Source organism: Lagopus muta, chromosome 1, assembly GCF_023343835.1.
Source record: "Lagopus muta isolate bLagMut1 chromosome 1, bLagMut1 primary, whole genome shotgun sequence".
NCBI lineage: Eukaryota > Metazoa > Chordata > Aves > Galliformes > Phasianidae > Lagopus > Lagopus muta.
Genome location: NC_064433.1, coordinates 27042372 through 27062487, shown reverse-complemented (window position 1 = coordinate 27062487; position 20116 = coordinate 27042372). Strand labels below are relative to the sequence as shown.

The 20116-nt window shown below is 34.3% G+C and overlaps 2 protein-coding genes across 3 annotated transcripts in view; one reads left to right on the top strand and one right to left on the bottom strand.

Annotated features, from left to right (window-relative positions):
• Positions 1–20116, bottom strand: part of IMMP2L (inner mitochondrial membrane peptidase subunit 2) — a 446037-nt gene that overhangs the window by 236316 nt on the left and 189605 nt on the right. The gene's annotated exons all lie outside the window — the stretch shown is intronic.
• The window catches only part of LRRN3 (leucine rich repeat neuronal 3), a 36102-nt gene that overhangs the window by 11443 nt on the left and 4543 nt on the right, over positions 1–20116 (top strand). The gene's annotated exons all lie outside the window — the stretch shown is intronic.

Here is a 20116-nt window from a genome sequence, read left to right as displayed (position 1 = left end):
CTAGTGTGCAAAGGATTATAAACTGAAACCATGCTATAAACATATACATATAGCTTCACTTAAGTCATGCAGTGTAAAATAGTGTAAAATAGGAAAAAAGAAAAAAAAAGCTACCGCACCAAATTCCAGATAATTCTCTTATGTTGTCCTCTACATAAGACATTATTTTAGCTCCAGGGTCTGAACATACATAAAATCATGGTAATCTGTGTTTAGAGGAAGGGCTGGGAAGCCTTTAAAGTACTTTTCTTAAAACTGAATCCAATTGTGCAGACAATTTGCATCTCAGTTCTTTACCATGAGTAAAAATTATTATTTGACAACATGAAAACAACAAATATTTTTGCAAATATTAAATGATACTGTTTAGATTAACCATGGGTATTATATCATGCTTGTACTCCAATATTTAAACACAAGCGTATACTACTCTGAATTTAGAATTATAAAATACAAAGAAGTTTAAGAAGCACCAGGTGTTTCAGTGAAATAATACCAACACAGTGCCATTAACTACTTTTTAGCTATGTTCTTTACATCTACCTGACAAAGACTGCTTTATGCCACCCACTGGGGTAAGTACTTTAATGTAGTTTGAACCTGCATGTCAGTGATACAATTATTTCCTCTTACAACAATGAGAGTTTTCTCATGAAAAAAAAAAAAAACAAAAAAACCTCACAGAATTAATTACTAATGATTAAAAGTTTGCCTTAACAGACTCTAAATTGGACTCCTCTGTGAGCAGCAAAATCTCAGCTTTCTAAATGCCTTTTGGCTCTTCTGTAATACTCATATTCAAGATAGATGTATAATGGAATTTGATCAATTACAAGAAGTCAAATTTAAGTGCATGAAACAACTTTTAAATTAGGTTTCATTTCTGTTTACATGATCTGATAATTGTACTCAGAGAGAACAGAACTGGCTCTTAGACCAGTCTCAGCTATATCTTATTGACAGTAAGTTGGTTGACAGGGCAAAAAAAAAAGAGTTTAAGCAGAATGCTTAAATTACTTCCAGAACTAGGCTAAATACAGGACTACAGGGAGATTCAAGGTAAAAGTTGAAGCAGATCTAATTCATTGTTATGTAAATACCATGGAAAAAGCCATAAAAAAACGAATTGAGAATGTGAAAGAAGATGTGATATCACTTTCCACACTACCAATTTACGTGTGCTTTATTCCTGGATTATTTTCTTTTATGCAAAATGCAAGAAATGGTTACCCTAGCAACTGCCACATGTTCCTCAGTTTACTTCTGAGTTACAGAGAAGCCTATAGAACAAAAATACCATGCACTTTAACCAGGACATTGTAACACCACAGACAGCTGGGAACTGTGTTACAACATATAGATGTATTTTCCAAAAGTTTCAAGAAAGGATATTAAAGAAAGAAAAGTTATAAATTTTGCATTTATCTTTTTCTGCAGTCTCATTTTCTTTATTGCTTTATGGGTAAATTAGAAACAAAGATTGTTACATGAGGAAGAATTTATATTCTGCCCAATTTGACAGTTATTTCCTACATTATCTTTTTATTATACTCCTAGTATATTTTTATGCCATACACAAAGTGAATAAAACTTTCAAAACTTCTTTAGTGAGGTAGGAGATATCACCTCCAAAGCATATTCAGAAGGTGGAACTCCAGTTGCCTCCATCGGTCAATGGTGAAGATCTATTTCAGAGTGAGAATAAAAATATTTCAAAGCTAATCTTTAATTATCTGCTCTCCCTGCCTAAATGAAATGAACTCTGATTAGGTGCTATATAGATCAGCTACAAAACACTTTTTCTTCAGTAGGGAATTCATGTCTCTACTCCATGGACCGTCATTTTGACTCCAGCTCATAGTGGTTACCTGACATCTTGTCATCAGTAATGATGCGATCCAGGAAACTGTCACCTTCAGCCTTGTATCAGTTCAACAGTTCTCGACAAACTTGCATATGATGTTCTCTCCATTCCTTTGTGAGCATTTGCAGGGCCCACCAGACACAAACTTCGTAATATTCCTATGTTGCCACCATCATTTCCAACACCTCAAAGTCAACAATCATCTCCATTTAGAATTTGATGGTCATAATCCAGAAATTTCCTCGGATGAGCTGACTGAGACTCTCTTCATTTCATCATGTGACAGCTGTCATCAGCACTGTACATCACTACACTGTACTCATAACCACTGTTTGATCTATAACATTCAGCAAGCATTGATGAATGTCAATGGGTGCAAATTTTTCCTCACAGAGGAATTCAATCTGATACTTCCATGTCAGACGCCATTTTGCCAGACTGCCCCTCAGCTACCATTTGTTGCACAGCAACAAGATGTAACAGAATGTCGGTGGGACGGTTCAACCTCTACTGCCATATCACCAACATCCACTTCTGACATAATGGGCCAGCGTAATAAAATAGGATGCATTACTTTCAGAGCAGTCCTTGTAATTTATGAGGAGATAACATAGAATAACAGTACAAAACTACTAGCATGCTTAACAGAGAAACAACTGAAGTGACCATAAATGAGCATACCTTAAAGAGAATTCTGTTCTTTTGCAGATTGAGGGTTAGAAGGAGATCAGCAGAGGTCTACAGCCCAGGTCCTAGACACAGGCCTTTTCCTGAGACAACACACGGATTCACACAGGACTCCTAGTTTACAGGCCAAACTTGTTTTTTTTTTTTTTTTTTTTTTTTTTTTTTTTTTTTTTTTTTTTTGTTTTGTTTTGTTTTTGTTTTGTTTTTTTCCCTATCTCCCTTCCTTTTTTCTTTTCTGGATGACATAAAATACAGGAAAAATATTGGTTAAATCCTGACTCCTCACCAAAACACACAGCTGTGTCAGTTCAGATAATAAAAATATTTTTAAATTTCTACTTGAAATTGAATAATCAAAAATTAAAAAGACTTTGGATTTAAAGACGCCTTTGAAGACTTGAATATTCTTCCTGTTGGCTATTTTCACAAGTTCTATCCAGTAAATGCTTCTCTGACTATTTTACTTGTCCCTGCTGATTTCTTCAATATTACCATGTACCTCAGAAACTGAGGAACAAAAGGAAGTAAAACCTAGATACATAATCTCTGCAGCTTTCCTAGACAGGGATTTTAAAAAGAAACGTAGGAAGACAGCATTTGGCTAAAACTGTGGATTTTGATATTAGAGTGACAAGAAAAACAACAGTGCTTCTAAAAATCATGAACAGGTCTGAAGTTTCGAAATAGTCAAATAGCATAGGAGTGTCTTAGACTGGGAAGGTAAACTAACAGGGATTAAATCTGTATTTAGCCTTTGGCAAGAATGCAAACTACAGACATCTCAGACATTAATGAAAGCTTATGAGATGTTGGTGAATTGGACAGAGATCAGCGCATTCATTTAATATTGACCACATTTATCTTCCTATACTGGGCAGTCCAAATGTTAAAACCATATGTTTGTCTTTGGAAGCATAGCTACTTTAACATCTATTACCTATATATAAAAATAAGCACAACAAATGAATGTGCAGTGGTATCTATGCACATAGAGAAATAAGTAGATTCTTACAATTAAAATCATTTACCTTCAGTAATGCATAAATAATTTATTCTTTTGATGTTTAGTTTAATCAAACTACTAAAACAGAATAGTAGGGAACACAGAAACAGATTTCTTTCCTGTTCCCTTGGGGCACAATATAGAGCAATCAATTGTAAATTAATTGGGGAAAATTTGTGTTTTGCATAGCATAAAGAAGCAAAACATTAATTCAGATTCATTTGCTTAATGGCATTTCTAATATGTTATGCATGTATTCAGCTTAGTTCTTTATATTGAGACACAAAACAATTACTAAGGATATAAATACCAATAAACCATAATCTACATCTCTATTAAACAAGTAAAACTAGAGTCAAACTACCAGATAATCTTTATTTTCTACCACAATACAGACTAGTTATTTGAGTGTATCAAATCCTCCATTAATTAATGAGAATTTATAAAGATTCTATTACATTTAGACACACTTGTTGGAGAAAACTAAAGCCATTCTTGACAGCACAAGGTGGCACATTGTGCATTCTACCTGTACATAAGCATTCAAGTCAGCTCTAGCTCTGCATATGTTACCTACTTCAGTTCTTACACAAACTTAATATCTGACCCAAGTATTCTTTCAGTTGAAAGTGATCCTCTTTTTAATGGCAAAATGTATATGTCTAGTAATTGTACTCATTTTTAAACAGAATCCTGCTTATGTTTTGTCTTATATTGGTAGAGATACATAAACAGAAAAATAAATGAGAGGGTTGGAAGGGAGACAGAGAGATCAGAAGAGCAGAACGACAGAGAGAGAGAGAGAGAGGGAAGAGAGAAGAGACAGATGCAAGAAATTAAAAAAAAAAAAAAAAAAAAAAACCTAAAAGCAAAAAAAACCACTTGATGGTTAAAGTTCCCAAACATGTCCTTAGACAAAAGCACAAGCACATAAAGGAATGAAAGAAAAATCTGTATAAAATTAACAAGCATTTTCTATTTTACTGGCTTTAAAAAAATTAATTTTGATTGGTGACTTACTGAATATGAGATTCAATAAATGCCATTCTTGCTCTGATTAAATGTCAAAGCCATAGACACATTATTTTGAAACGAGTGAGCAATAATTTGGTGAGTATAATGACTGCTCCAGAAGATTTATCTGTGCAATAGTTTTCTATTCTTATCAATGAAGCTTGATGATCTAGTGCCTTAAACTGCATTATGGTGTGTTTTGGTTTAATACAATTTCCTTTTTATTTTTAATGATAGAAGCAAACTGCTTCTAACTTAATCTGATTGTGATTAGATCTCTGTCAGTCAAAATCTTATTGCCTGTACATAAAAAGAGGGCCTTGTAATTTTTGCTTCTTGTATCATCATAACTGAGATTGCAGAATCCCATACTTAAGTTCCTGTCCTAGATAGGGAGTTTGATCCTCCATTTCTACAGCCTTGAGAAATCACTGCAAAAAGAGAAGAAAAGTTGCTTGAAACATGGTGCAAGACTAACCTTCAGAGGCATTCTAGGTCAATGTGGTTATCTTAGAAAAGTTTTGTGTAACTCTCTACAAGTCTCATCTCCAGAGGCATTCGGAGGTCCATATGGTTATCTTAGAAAATGTAGCTCATCACCATAATATTCTATAATCTGTGCTTAACCAGAAACAATTGAACCCTTGGGAAATAAACTTTTCCGAGTGACATAAAAAGCATCTCTCAGCAGAAAAACAAACCACAGAATAGTGTGCAATGGACCACTCTGTTCCTTGCACGTTAAAATTCAGGAAGTATTTCTAAAATGTTTAACATGGGAAGTTGAACCTGAGAGAAAAACATGCAAGAAATACTTGATAAAATGAATTTGGGGTCTCTGATTGAAATTTTTCAACTGCAAATGAAATTTTGGTTTGGATACAATGCAGCTCATAAGAAATAATTTCTGAAAAGTGAGTCATTCATTTACAGAGTAGTTAAAAAAAAAAAAAAAAGTGTTACACACATTAAACTTGGAATATCAAACAAGAAATCTGAATTACTGCATTCATTCAAATTCCTTACATGCAAAATATATATATATATATTATAAAAACCTTGTTTAGAAGTTGTAACCTGTTTTCACTGAACTTATGAATGGAGTGGTCAAATTTAACAATCATGTACAGCCAAATTCCATAATTCAGAACTGATAAGTGAAACCTAATACACATGACAGCACACTGAAGAAAACAGGAAACATTGATAACCAAAAGAAACATGGAGATTAGACTAAAAATTGAGATTTTTCCAATTATGAGTGATGAAAGCTTAGCCCTGGTACCATACTGATGGCATGGTAATCGCTGTTTCCATTTGTCTCTTTTGGGCATAAAAAAGATTGCCACACAGATCTCCAAACAGTCATTTTACAGATAGTCTTAGCCTGAGCAAAAAAAGAGCCCTCAAAGGACACATCAAAGAAATTTCTTTTTTTCTCAGAAGTGCTGCTATTCATTGAGCAGAGCAGAAGTAGAATTAAGTTAAAATTGATTCAGTTTTATTTCCCACTCAGTTAACTTTCAAAGATGGTAAGCAAGAAAAAGACAAAAGTTGGAAAAAAAAAACAAAAAAAACAAAAAAAACCCATAATATTCACTCTCTTTTCCACTTATCTTATTCTCTCCTGGCTGGGAAAAGCTTAGTTATGACTGTTCGCAACTGTAGTTTTCATAACAAAACAAAATTTTAGTTTGTTACAATGCAACCAGTTTAAATTGTGCTTTTGAGCTCAGAATTCCAGCTATTGAGAAAGAAGTTAATGAATTCTTTATGATTTCAAAGATACTTTGAAAAGCAAAGCAACTATGATGATGAAGTTAAAACAAAACAAAAACAAAACAACAACAACAACAACAACAAAAGTTATAGTCATAATGAAGTGTTTGTTAACTCTTCCTACCAACTTTTTTTCTTTTTTTTAACTCTGAAGCTGACTGGTAGGAAGGCTATCAGTGCTACGGATCCCCAGATCAACATGGTGCGATGCTGGAAGGCACAGATATTATAAATTGAAGCTACCTTAGACTGATTTCTGATCAATAAGTACTCTGAATATTTCCTAATTTCAAAATGAAAGGAGACCACAGGTACCTGGATTCTAAGGCATGGTAATCCTAAAACACTCTGCCAGGCTCCTCCTTTCGCATGAAAAGATTCTGATTCTATCTTATGAAGAAGTTGTTGTGGCATTGCAGAAATTGTCTATGTCCCCATTAGCACTGCCACATCAGACAGAAATCTGATGACAATAATATTAAACATAAAAAAGGATACATAATAAAGACTGTTATAGTAATTGTTATTGTGGAACAATGTTTCCTGATAATTACCAGCATTTTTTTCTTACCTATCAGTAAAATCCATTTAACCCTGCAACATCCTTTTTATAACATGCAGAATGGAAGCCTAACATGTGCAAACAGAAAAATACCAAACTAGTAGGTGCAGCCACTATAATTAAGGATTATTCTCAGTGAAAGAAATTCTTAGTTTCATGCTTCTTAACTATCATTATTTTTAAAAGAGAAAGCAATTAAAACTGTGGTGAAAAATTCTTCAAGAGGGAACTTTCATAATAAAAACATGATTGACTTAGTAGCAGCGAAAAAGGAGTCAGCCTGTTCCAAAACAATCTTCTTAAACTAATTACGAAACTAATGAAGGCTAATCATGTCAAACCTTAAAACTAGCTTGAAAAATATGGTATTTCATAATCAAGTAAATTAAGCACAGAGGTATTTTTCATTAGAATGTACAGCTTTCTTTCCATTTGATTTCAAGGATCACATTTGCATATACCCTACTATTTAATCTATAAAGTAAAGCAAAATAAATCAAAATAAATTTCCCAGTCATGAAAAAGTGTTAGTTAGTTACAAGGCTCTTACGTTCAGCAAAAGAGTTCGGAGAAGAGAAGAACAGAAACAGATAAACAGAAAGAAAAACAGATAAAACTTTCAAGACTTCAAGACTCCTCCAACTCAGTATTTCCTGGGTTACCAGTTTGACAAGTACATAGTATTATCATGTTATTATTCATCATAAAACAAGTATTATTAAGAATTAGCTGAGTTTTGTTAATTGTTAATGTTTTGATCTGCAAGTTTGGATGTGGGGAGTTGCCTACATCCAAAATATAATTGATACTGTCTTATTTATTATAGTAATGATAAGGAAAAGCGTACATAATACTGCTGGAGATTCATTCAAAAGTTTTGTTAACTCTCAAGAAAAAAGACATTTCAAAGTACAGAAAAAAAAGAAAAAAAAAAAGTTTTTGTAACAGACCAAGCCACTAATAATAACACAACCTGCTGAACATGCCATGAAACCTTTCTGCTCTGGCACGGGATCCTACATGACAATACTCGAATACCAAGCTTTGCTTTGTTCTCATCAATAAGAAACTGCAGTCTTCCAGTTTTTTTCCAAAGCATTGCTAGATTTTTGTAACTAAATAGATGTGCTCACCTGCAGTAGATTCTCCATCTTCCATTAAAATTTTAGGCTAGTGAAAATCAGCTTTCTATATCCATATGGCTCTATAAACCACAAGGACATTAAAAGGAATTTAGACATCCTGACTGCCATGAGAACTCATCTCAGTAATTCTTCAGTATTTTGTTCCAAGACAGATCTTTATTAGCCAAAGTGGACATAAAAATGTTTTAAATAGTGACCCTTGAAGACTAATTATTTGTAGAAAATGAGCAACTATAAAGCAAGTTTATTTGTAACTTATCAATTACCGATTAATTCTAATGTTTAGCAGCATCATGGGATATATAATGATGCTAAAAACTAATTTTCAAGCCAAACATTTTTATGGCCTTCAGGGTATTTCCCTCACTGCTTGTAATGCAAGTCTTGATCAGCCCTAAAAGCCTGCTCCTGAAGGAGTGCCAAACAAACCTATTTTACTTCATATCTGCTATAACTCTCTAATTATTACTTCTGTAATTTTCAAATGCTATTTCATGTCCCCTGGATTCCTTCTTTAGCTCACATTATCTCTTCTGTCTCATGCATGACAGGAGACGAAAAGAATATTTTGTCACTTCCCCAGAAATCCTTTCAGGACTTTTCAAGCGTTCAGCCACTCAGATGTGTTTCTTTAGCAAATAATTTAATTCCAGAATAATCTGAACCTTTAACCAGTTGATCATTCTCCATAATCAGTAGTAGAAATTGAGCCCAAGTCACGTTCTGAAACTCAAGTTAAAATGCTCACACTGCTCTGCAATCTGTGTTCCAAATTATAAAAGTCAAATCTGGACTTACTTCCAAAATTATTCACATAAAATGGGATACTGTAGTAAAGAGAGTTCAAAGCTGTTGTGGCTTAACACAGCAGGCAGCTAAATACCACACTGTCATTTGCTCAAATCTCACAGTGAGATGGGGGATAGAAGTAGGAAAAAAAAAAGAAGAAAAAAAAAGTAGAATTCATGGGTTGAGATAAAACATCTATTTACTGAGATAGAAAAAGAAAATAATAGTAATGATAATAATATAATATCTATTTACAAAATGAGTGGTGCACAACACAATTGCTTACCACCCATTGATTGATGCCCAGCTAGCCTCCAAGCAGCAGCAGCCCATCCAGTCAAATCCCTACTGTTTTGAAGGGGTTTTTTTGCATGACGCCATATGGTATGAAATATCCTTCTGGCCAGTTAAGGTCAGCTCTCCTGGTTCTGTCCCCTCCCAGCTTCATGTGCCCCCTCGACCCCCCTCACTGTTAGGGCAGTACTAGAAGGTGAAAACCTGAAATGTCCTTGGCTCTGTGCAGAACAACTCAGGAACAGCTAAAACATCAGCGTGTTTTCTACACTGTTTTTCTTCTAAAGCCAAAACATAGCATCATACCAAACAGTGTGAAGAAAAAAAAATCAATTCTGTCCCAGCTGAAACCAGGAAAGAGGCATACTAACACAAACTTAGCAACTGGCATAGATTTTGAACTTCAGATTATTTCTGTGCTTTGTTTTCTTAGTGTTGAGAGCATTAAAGCAATTTAAGGTCACATTTCCATGCTCATTAACAGAGGACACAGAGTCATTTGCAAGGAGAAAGACAGGTGGTTTATAACTTCCATCACTATAATACTAAACAGGGTGACAACTGTTGCCTGAAGGAAGGATAATTACCCGACAAGAGAACTTGAACTGCATATTCAGTTCATATTTATAAGAACTGGCAGAAACAGCCACACACCACAGCCAAATTATTCTTGTTTACCAGTTTAAACTGTGGTTAACCAAATTAATCCCTTATGCACATTTATTGGTATCAGCTTTTCTACTGTATCAAATACCTCAAACAGGTAAATCTGCAAATATCTGCCATGACCTATTATTATACACTACTGCAAAAAAAGCAGACTTTCATTACAGAGAATCACTTTGTCACCAACATCTCTTCTTTTGCTTCTTATGGAAAATTCCAAAACCTCAATAGCAGTTTTTCAGGAGGCAACAGAATTACCCAAATCCCTCTCAAAATGGCATTCTTCCACCCTTCTATTTTTAACCTCTTCTATTATATGTTTCTTCCTAGTGGGACGTATTCTAGAACTTACAGGATGTATCCAGAAATGTCCATATTTTCTTCAGACTTCATAAGCATTTACATATGACACAAAGTGTTCTTCCATTATGTTTGTCTGTTATGTTTTTTCCATGTAAGCCCTTAATTCACTGTAGAGAACAATTTATTAATTCAGTGAAGAAAAGTAACAATTTCTGAGAATATTTTTGAGAACTGGAATAATACCTTTGCAATGAAATATTGGAATCTTAGAATGGCTTGGGTGGGAAGAGACCTTAAAATCATCTAGTTCCAACCCCCTGATGTGGGCAGGGCTGACACCCACTAGATTAGGCTGCCCAGGATCCCTGGCATGAATGCCTCAAGGCATGGGGCATCCACAGCTTCTCTGGACAACCTGTTCCAATGCCTCATCACCTTTGTTTCCTACTGACATCTAGACCTCAATCTTCCTCCTTCTAGCTTAAAACCATCTTATCTTTGTAAGGCCCATCTTAGTGGATGCCATGTCATATGGAAACAACTCCAGGCTCTTCAATAGATACTACTACTCCATCTGCACTTTACACAAAATTTTTACAAGTAACTAACAGCTATTTCTCCTCTGTCTTCAACACATCTGAAATTGCTTTACAGAGGAAGCAATATTCTTTTAAAATAGTGCTTAGAAAATACTGTGGGTATGAACATTATGTTTTCTACTATTTGTTGGACTTGCTCACTGTTCACAGATGATGTTTCCACTCACATAAGTCATAAAGGGCTTTCTAGAAACACATGCTTGAAAGGTCACTTGATATTACAAGCAATACAAATTCTAAGAGCAAACTTGCTATTAAACACAAGTGATGTCCCAATCAGACACTGTTCCACAATTTCACCCTGATAGAAAATGGTAATTTTCAAAGTCTACATTAATTTTAGTCCTATTATCTAAACAGCTGGTTATTGTAGTAACTACACTGGATGTTTACTTAAATAGTTCTTCTCACACTCTGATAGCTTTAGACTTCATACAGGTGCAGAAAGGAATCTCTTTTCACTCATTTTGGAAAAACATCCTTCATTCTTGGTTCCTTCTTAAAACAATTCTTAGCATTTTCCTCATATTCTGCATAATAGCATATTTATTTTACTGCAGCTGAGTGACAAGAACTGTGTACAGCATTCTACAAGCATTTTTATCCGCAGCTGATAAATTAAACTAATGCCTTTTGGAATATGCTACGTTTGTATTTGCTGTTTCACAGGCATTCTAGTGCAAATGTTCATCTTTTAAGTAAACAAGCATGTCATGTCTTTCTCTTTCCTTCTGATATTCCTCTGATAACTTCCATAGAGGAAATTACTACTAGACCCTGAAATAATATGTCATTTCACATTACTGAAATTTCAAACTATTGAAATATCAATCCTGCACACATTCAGTTATTTTCAGGTTGTTGGAAAAAAAAGAAAGGCTGAATCCAGACTCAAAAACCAAACAAAAGTATCATAATGAAAAGACAGCAGGTTCCACTGGCTTAACATGACCATTTTTACCAAATGCCTAACCCATCTTTAGAAAGACAAGCAAAAAGGACAGTTTTTGTTTAGTGCATCTATCCCACTTCAACACTAGCAATGAACAAAACTGTTCATTCAGCCATTCCAGAGTCACCTTTTGTATGAGCTTTCAGGTAATATCAGTGTCCAGCGCCTTCATTCCACCTTATCATTTGTTTGGTTTCAAGAGCCATTGTCTCATAGCAAGATGCACTTCATTGCACAAATACATCTACACATCTTGAATATTCTTATAGTAATATGTGAGTTAGTGTTCCCAGGTGTCTTCATATATACATGGAAAACAGATACATCTGTGTCTTTGGATCAGAACTAGGAATCACAACAAAATATGACAGAAATTAGAACAAAAACTAGAACAAGCTATGAATACAGAAATCACTGTCTGGTTGATTGTGATACCTGAACAGTAAATACTGCTGAAAATTCTCTGTGAGATCAGAACATTACTTTTATCACTGCTGTCAGATTTGGCGTCCAAATGCAGAAGGTCAAAAAAGGAAATACACAGTTAAAATGCGACAATATCATATGTGTTTCATAAGATAAATTGACCCTGTTCAGTGACAAGCTATTGAGCCAGGGATTGAGTGAATTTTTCATTCTAAAGAGTAATTCAAAAAATTCCTTAAAGATAATAGGAATAATTAAAAAGACTGTACAGTGGGGAAAAAGGACATGGGGACGGTGGCTCTCAATTTATACGTGCCGGAGAGGTACAAAGGTTTAAATAAGTTTATAAATTCAGACATAATCCTGACAATGTGAAAGGAAAAGAAAAACATCTGAGAGAAGATTCAGATAGCATTTCTGCAATTATATGATTATTGAGCTGTGGTGCTACAAGGTAAACTGTACTTAGTTGTAAGTGTTGCTATATTTTTGACTTGTATCTATCCTTTTTATTATTAAAAAAAAAAATCATGAAAAGAAAATAAGTTCTGCATTTCAATGTATTCACTTCTAGGGAAATAAGAAATGAACTATGTTAAAATTAGACTGTGGATTAGAGCTGATGAATAAGAGCAAAAAAGCAATAATTTCAGGTATGAAAATAAAATTAGTTTTGTAAATCATGTAAAGACTTTTGCATACAATATCACTGAGATACTCAGCTGAGCAGAGACTTTAATTAAAACTAAACACAAACCAAAATACTTTCTGATATCAGAAATGACAGTACCTCTCTGAGGAAACTTGAGTCTGCATAAATCACTCCAATGGATATAAAGCACAGCAGAAAACAAAACATTTATATCCCAATCTTTACAAGAATATTTTGTTTAACACCTTGTCTGTTTCTGCATCCTGAGATTGTTTTCCATCAGTACATTTCTTAAAACTGCATCAAGAATTTTATTTTTTTTTATTATATCCATTTCTGTTGAACAATACATTGTGAATGCCTCATTCCTTAGGTGGGTCAGGATAAAAATAATCACCTCATATATTCACAATTATAAAGTAAAAATAATGTAGCCTAACTTGTAGGAAAATCCATGAAAAAGAAAAGATTACTTGGATTACCAAATTCATTTCTGGCACTTCAGATATATATTTACGTATTTATACTGAGGAATTTCCACTAACTGTAACAAGCAATACTTTTTCCTTTTCATAAATCTTAAACTATGCATTATTTTATAAGTATACATCAAATACAGTCTGAGACTGTATCAGAATTTTCCTGATACACCTGTATTCATAAGCCACTTGAAAAAATTTAGATTATTGTAGTTCAAAATCATTTCCATTGTCCACTGTGGGTTTTGGTTGGTTGGTTGGTTTGGTACATTTTTAGATATAAGGGCATTTACCTCAAAATGACTATATATCCAAAATCGTAAATATACCATGAACTAAAATGTGAAAACCTTAAACATTAAGAATCTGCCATTTAAGACTGATGGTTTAAATTAATTTAGGTCTTTCGAGCCTAAATGTTTGTTACTGCAAAAATATACAACAGAAATTGCAGTTCCTAAAATTATCTTGTTTACTACTGTGCTAATTTTATTACAGTAACCCTTTTTTCCCATGATAAATTAAAAACAAACAAATAAACCAAAACCAACCCAAACACAACACATAATATTCACAAGGAATATATTATATGGTAACTACAGCCTCTATCTTTCCCTGACTGTAACACCACTACGAGAGCACACCTGTTTCTATGTTTTAGGCTTATTTAACTTTTAAATTGCAAGAGCCACAAAATAAAAATATAAAATGCAGGCTTTGCCAAACGCTCTGCTTGATGTTGGCTCAGATTCTTTACTAGTCAAATGCATTACAGACTCCTAGCATTGGTTTGGTAGCTTTGTAGAAAATGAAGCCAAAACTGGTCTCACTCAGCTTTAGTTCTGGCCATCTGCTTGGAGCATCTGGTAACAGGGTACATTCACCCACATCCAGAACGTGATCGTTCCTTTGCCAACTATGTGCCTAGGTAACTGCCAATATGTGCTTGCCACTACTAACGTGACAACTGTCAAAAAGAAGTTGAATGTGTACAGATTAAACTAATGCACTGCTGTCTCAACTTACAGCAGTATTTTTCTGACACAATTGCTTGGTAATGACAACAACACATAACCCAGTGACTCAGAGAAGCATTTTCAAGGTTAGGAAAGAGGTTAGGAAAAAGATCAGAATGCTTTGAAAAGTTCTTGTTTATGTATTATCTTTTTACTGTTTTTGCTGACAACTAGAAAATGGGCACGCAGTTACTATTTGTGAAGAAAATAAGAAGATACATAATTCTAACAGAGTTAAATTTTTAGATAAAAATGTCAGAATTGTATGTGCAATATCTGATATCTGAAGAAGTCAAATGAATTGAATTTAAAATGACTTGAAATGCTGTAGGAGAAATTAGAACATAAACAATGTCTTAGAACAGAAATAGTAAAGGAATGTATGCTTTCAACTGAAATTGATTGTCATGTAAGTATAATTTTCTAATATCTCTCCTAGCCCAAAAAGAATGCACAAATCTGTAGGTCTGTAGGTATTTCATGTTTGATGTAGTATTAAAAAAAAAAAAAAAAAAAAAAAAAAGGAGAGGGGAGGGTGGTAAATGAAATTAATAAAATTATGGTTTCCTTTCCAAAATAGAATGTCATGAACTTTTAGTCCTCTTTGACCATGAAATCTGTGAAGTGGTCAGTCACCCCATAGCTAGGGAGTGTGCAATTAAAAGCATCAAAAGCATTGAAAAAACTAAAAAAACTACAGACTGAATATCTAATAGAAAAGCCTGGAAAATTAATTCAGGATCATGATACGAAGTTACTACACTGCTTAAGGAAAGAGAATAAAACCTGGGATATTCTGAGATTGTCATAGTGACATCTCTCTGCTTGCCCTGTCTCAGTCATCCATTGTCATTTTCCCTGTATTTAAACTGAAAGCTCCATGGAATAAAGGTCACAGTTTTGTTCAGCAGTGAGTTGGCACGCAAGACTGAGTGGTGCTCATCCACCACTATGGCTCCAATACACAATGCTGCTGCCACAAAGGCTGCCAAATCTGTAACAGTAACAAAGTTATATTCTATTTCTGCTAAGCACTGAGATTATGATTGATAAATGCCTTGCTTCTCATGCAGGTGGTCCAGCAGTCATCTGCCATTCCGTGTCAATCATGCTAATCCACTTTAAAATAGGTTAGGAAAGCAGAACTGTATTTTTTTCCATCCTCAAATTTTCAAAAGGCTTTACAAAGTATTCGTTCATGTCCTTTGAAAAGTTATTTCAAAATAAAATATCACATCTCATATCTTAATACTCCTTTGGAATACTTCTGTTGTTTTCAACGTCTATTTTCAAAGCTTTATGCTCTGTAACACATTTACAGAAGGCAATTTTTATATTGATACAAGAAATAAAACTACAGTAAGTTCTTAATGAATTGTATATGGTGAAATCTCCTCTGATATCTCTTAAAATGCTTTAATGTGGAATAAACAAGTGCACAAGGAGCATGGGCCAGACATGTTTAGTGAACGAGATAGGATAAATCTCCCTTGGATCTAGCTGATCATAATGTTTCTTTGTGGATACACAGAAATTACTGATGTATAAAGTTTTGCCATTCTTCTCTCATAATGATCTGTGCGTGAATTTGTCCTGTTTTACGTTTACATTCAACATCTTAAGCTTTCAGCTTTCTGTCAGGGAAATTTATTCAAAGAGAAGGAGAAAAAAATATATAATGAAAAGGAACTGTAACAAGCTCACAAAATAAACACAAACACATACACTGAAATAATTATTCAGGCAATGCAAATTGCTTCCAGGGTTAAATACAAATAGCACTGCCCCCTCCTTTACATCCAGCACTCGCTGCTATACAGGGCAAGCCTGATGTTCCAAAAATCAACCACTACAGAAAATTAAAGATGATGTTTAAAATAAAGCAACTTTCCAACAACAATCCCTAGTCACTTTTTTCAAATATGTCCAGAAATTTTAGATAGTCATTTTTGAGGCTTTCAACCTAAGGCTCTCAAAATACAACTATCACTTGAAAATGTCAGCAGTCCAAGTTGAACACCTCAGAAACATATCCATTTCCAAAAATTCTCATTCATGTTTTAAAGCAGACCTGTGTGTTAGCTGTTTATAACAACATAAAATAGTAAGAGCATATTAATTTATATTTGTTAATTTGTAAAGAGGTTCTGCATGAAACTCTTTGCTTCAGAGAGTGGAATGAAAGAGAATCAGACAGCAGTAGCAGGCAATCCTTCTGTTTTCACACAGCCTGTATGATTTCCAACAACAATATCACCTAGTGGAGCTTACTTATAGAAATATTTTATTTCAGAACAGGTTCTTTTATAAATGCCTACTGCATTATTTCTTTGCGTTTTAACCTAAATTTGTACTACCTCAGTCACAAACTTTCCACATATACCTCAACAAAGGCATCCTAGTTACATTTTTAAAGAGGGGAAGGAAAAAAAAGATTTTAGCACAGATTCTTGAACTATTGTAAATAAATATGCTTTTGCATCTTCTTTTTATTCAAGAAAACATTTTTTGATTTTGAGTATCCAACAAAGAAAGCAGCACCCAAGAAGTGTCAGAAAAATATTAAAATTTCAAACGAAGTCTGCGTAACTCCACGACTTCTTCTTAAAATAAGTAAATAAATAACGCTGTAGCCACAGTCAAGCGAGGAATGAAATGTCTCATCCCCAATTTTTAGTAAGTGACATTTCTGCCACCAGGATTTCTGTCTGCAGAACTGCTCAAAGTGGTTATAATGACAAGAACCGAGAAGTGGCTCTTTGGGTTGATGTTTTTTGAAAGGTAGCTTTGTACAAACAGCTGTGTTTTCAAAATGCTTGCCACCTCTAAATTGGTCCTCGTGAAGTGAACTGTTTGCCTTACTGCCAACAGTGCACACTGCAGTGTAGCTGCTGCATTTTTAGTTTTTATCACTGTCTCTCTAACTGCTGAAGTGGAAAAGAAAGATTGCCAAAATCTGACGTGCTTCTTTTCCTTTCTGCCCACTCTGACTTGGTTTTTAGCTGTCTGTTGCTCCAGTGATGAGAAACGTTGCTCAGTTTATTCATTCACTGAATGTCTTTTCCAGCTCCAATAATGGTGATACACGCTTGTGAATCAAGGCTCCACCTGTCAATAGCAGTGACCAAAGCCCACCTAAGACATGCCAATACATTAAACCTAAGAAGCACACCATATTTGATAAGACCATAACCATGGACTGAATGTAATTCAGATGGTCTTCCAGTAGAATTTAAGGGATCTCTCCACAAAGATTTAAGCACCTTATGACATAAGATCTCGTACAGGAAAACAGAAATCCTGAATAATTTTTAGATGGAGACACCACTGAGACTTTTTAATTGCAGACATTAGTAACCAAATAATAGCATTTTATCCAAATGAGAGGAAACATGTATAATCAAAGTGCACATGATAACTTTACAGTGCAGTTAAGTAAAGATTTGTACATCAAAGACACCAAAAATATAGTTTGCAGCTCCTCCTGCTGCTTGTGTCCCCAGCTTATTGGTGACATTTGCTTCTGAGCCTCACCTCCACAGGTGTTTTTGTTGTGCATCATAATTCACATAAGTTTTATGAATCCATTGCATTGCATCAAAAATGCTGAATGGGCATCAAAAGCTGCAAAAGAGCTCTAATGAAATAATATTCTTACTTAATCATTTTTTTGTATTTTTGAGGGCAAAAATTACTTTTGCAAAGAAACCTTCATGTATTTAAATCTCAAATATCTTAAATACTATTCAGAGGAACAGAACAGGTTTCTTTTTGTTCATATTAGTACCTTTAAAATTGAATATTTGAAATGCAAAACTACTGGAAGGCATTAATAAAAGTTCTGAAAATCCCTGTTAGTAACAGTGTTTCAATTTGGTCTTTATTTACTGTTATCAGTATACTAATGAAGAAAGGGAATCAAAGCATTCCCAAAGTTCAAAGTCTCAAACAGTTAAATGCTTACTCTCTGATTATCTCTTTGAGGCTGCATTCTTCAAGGAAATTGAACTTCAATTACAGTTTATAGTCTTGAGTGCAAGATAGCAGTTTACATGGGGTTGATTTTATTACAGTAGGCTGCAGCTCACTTCTAAGTTCGAAATGGTTTGTATACATCTCAAGGTTAGAAATTAACTACATACACACACAGAAGCACAGACACATATCAGTTGACAAAAGCAGAATCACAGTCCCATACTCTTTAACATCATACTGAGCAATGATTTCTTCAAATGGGACCAGAAAACTTATCAGCAGTCCGTATTTTCTTAACCTCTTCATCAACATTCTCTATTGAAGCTTCACACAACACTACTACTAGAAGCAAAAAGACCACAACACTGCTTTACTACTCAAATGACTGTACATAAGTTTTCCTGTGCATTTCACTATTTCTCTTTTTTTTGTATAGTGTCCTAAGTCATTATGGGTGTTCATACTACTCTGCAAATAAAAATTCCATGCCATGAGTGATTGTCAGTAGCAAGTCATTCTCATATAAAATAATACTTAGATATAACACTAGTTAAAACAAAAATCTTTCAGAAGTGACTCTGTAGCAAGGACAGAGTGAAAATTATTCTGCGATCAGTTCTTCAAGGCATTCAACCCCAGTTAATATTTTATACAAAGCAGAAGCACATCAACTGCTCAAATAAGAAAGATTTATGCTACAACACCACATGAGCTTGAGTTGGTGTCTTATTAGCTGAAGCATTCACCAGAAAGAGAAAAGACATCAGATTAAATCATAAGGAAAAAGAATTTCAACATGGATTTCTCATATCTTTTTTTGATGTCATTTGCGGAAAGCCTCACCTAATATGTGATGTGAACATGTCCACTAATGCTCCTGTTTTGGCATGAGAATCTCAGAGAAACTAAAATATTAACTGATGTTGGCACTATGTACATAAAAAGGTAGTAGTTTGTATGCTTTTACTGGTAGAAGATATCAAGTAGCTAGAACTTCACACATTAAAACTCCATCTCAGTCCACATCCAACCATTCACAGTGACCAACAACAAATGTCCAGTGTGAAGCAGAAAAGCAGGTCAATTACGTCGTTACTATTTCTCAGAATATTTTCCTACTCATGAGCATGATAACGAAATCTAAATACTGAGCTTAGATATCCACAGAGCAGTTTGTTGAACCTCAATAATTTTATTAGTCGGGTAAGGTTTCCAATGATGTTTCAATCATTAGAAGCTTACAGTTTGTATTCGCCACACTTTCAAATGTATTTGCAAAATACAATTCAAATAAGTTTCCAGAAGTCAACAGGACATGTGTCTAAAGAAAGTACATGAAGAACAGGACTCAAAAAGCACTCCCTCTCTTCCTCCCTACCTTTTCTATAATAAATCACATCTGTGCATTTGGCCTAGAATGATTTCTGCCTAGAGATCTTTAGTAAATGGGACAGTACTCTAGATACCTTAGGTAGGTAATAGGTACATTACTTACCTTATGGTGGATAATTTAAGAGCAAGTTATAAGCTAGACATTAGCTGTCCAACGCATATCTTTATTTTTCTGCAAGCCCACATTCATCTAATTTCCCAGAACAAAGAAACAGATTATATTTTTACTATTTCTGTCAGCGTGTCTTCACATTTCAGTGTAAACTGGGCCATTTCCATAAAAACATATTATTAATCCTCAAAACAGCAGAATGTTTTCTGTATGTTTACCTCACACATTGTCTGTTCACTTTTTTAAAGTAAAATATTAAATTTCCTTAAACGTATATAACATAGAAGCCATAAACACTTGCCAAATGTTCTTCAAATTGGCCCAACTCTCATGCAACTCAGTATGGTCCAACACCTTTCCTCTGAGCTGATATGGATTGTCTATTTGATCAATATGTCCAGTCCTCC